Source organism: Pteropus alecto, unplaced genomic scaffold, assembly GCF_000325575.1.
Source record: "Pteropus alecto unplaced genomic scaffold, ASM32557v1 scaffold134, whole genome shotgun sequence".
NCBI lineage: Eukaryota > Metazoa > Chordata > Mammalia > Chiroptera > Pteropodidae > Pteropus > Pteropus alecto.
Window position 1 is genome coordinate 5,608,011 of NW_006436283.1, and position 1,769 is coordinate 5,609,779.

General features: G+C 50.4%; 1 pseudogene; it reads right to left on the reverse strand.

The window, feature by feature from the left end:
• Nucleotides 1-1,298: 1,298 nt before the first annotated feature.
• On the reverse strand, nt 1,299-1,417 carry LOC112480064 (annotated as a pseudogene).
• Nucleotides 1,418-1,769: the final 352 nt, after the last annotated feature.

Sequence of the window (1,769 nt, forward strand, 5' to 3'; positions counted from 1 at the left end):
CAGTGGGAGGGACAGGGCTGCCGGAGCCAGAGAAGACTCTGCCTCGTGACACAGGGTCGGACCTGTCGGTCCCTCCTGCTTTGCAGGTGGAGGGATCGCTTAGTAGTCAGCAGCTTTGGCTGTGGAAGCAGACAGTCCCAGCTTCATTTCAGCTGTGCTACTTTTAGCTATGTGTCCTCAGCCACATTTCTCAACTGGCCAGAGCCTCAATTTTCTTACGTATCCAATGGGAATATAGGAACTACCTCTTAGGGTCGTTGAGAGTTAAGTGATAGAGTATATGCAAAGCTGCTGGCACAGTGCCTAGCGCACCATAAGCACTTAGTAAGTGTTGGCAATTTTCATGCTTCCTAGAGTTGCCTTCACGCTGGAACCAGAAACTTCGTGAGAGGCTCTGCACGTGGACAAGAGGAGTCGGTCTTGCTATAGCCAAGGCTGGGAGCTGACCTGGGGCAGAGAGACTCTTGGCTTTGGGCTTTGCCTTGGAGGATGCAGGCCACTGGCCCACTAGAGACATCAGGCCCAGCCCGGACCAGCAGGGTGGAAAAACAGCCTTCTTGAAGGATGAGACTGGGCAAAACTGAGCTGGAGAAAAGGGCTGGGGTCTGGTGCTTAGAAAGCTGGGCCAGGCAAAGCCATCTGTGGCTTCTCCTCTTAGTTACACCAGGTGGAGGGGCTGGGATAGTCACATCTTTCTCAGTTCCATTTTAATCCCCGTAGAGTAGGTGCTGGTTTAGCAGTTCTCAAGATGTGTGTGGAGTTAGTTGGCGGTGTGGCAGCCAGCCTCCAAGACGTCCACCAACGAGTCCCACCTCCCGGTGTTCACACCATTGTGTACTTCCTCCTGCACTGGATACGGATGACCCGTGTAACCAATAGGATATGGTCAAAATCATGGTGTGTGACTCGCAAGGATATGTCACCAAAGACACTGAAGCTTCCATTCCTTTCTCTGTCTCTGTCAGATGACTCATGCTGAGACAAGCCAGGGGCCGTGTCACGTGAAAACACAAGCAGCCCTATGGAGAGCCCACAGGGCGAGGGACCGAGGCCTCTGGCCGACAACCAACTCACCGGAGTGTGCCATCTGGACAGCAGATGCTCCAGCCGCAGTCCAGCCTTCAGATGACTGCGGCCCCGGGTGACATCTGGACTGCAACCTCATGAGAGACCCTGAGCTGGAATCACCCAGCTAAACTCTCCATAGATTCTTGCCCCTCGTTATTATGTGAGATAATATTTGTTGGTTGTTTTATTTTTTAAATCAATCAATCGATCAATCAATTAATTAATTTTAATGCCTGCACCACCTGGTCTTCCTAGGTGGTCTCCCATCCAAGTACGAACCAGGCCCGACTCTGCTTAGCTTCTGAGCTCAGACGGGATCGGGTGTGTTCAGGGTGGCGTGGCCGTAGACTTGTTTGTTGTTTTAAGCTACTACGTTTCGGGATAATATTGTTTTACACGGCGATACATAACTCATATCGGTGGTCTAGAGAAAAGAGATAATGTTTCTAGGAGTTTAGAATTAAACAAAGTTAATGGGTTTCTTGGCTGTGAGACTTATCAAAAGCCTTTAATGAACTACTGTGCATTGTGAATATCCAGGCGAGAGACATAATATTCAGGTTTTCCAAAATTTCTTTGACAGCAGACCCTCTGGGCTCTATGTACCCCCTGCCATCCCTTCCACCTCCCCTCCCCCCGCCCTTTTACTTGTTTTAGAGCGCTTAAGGCACTAGCTTGTAGGAAACACGGTTGAGATGCTG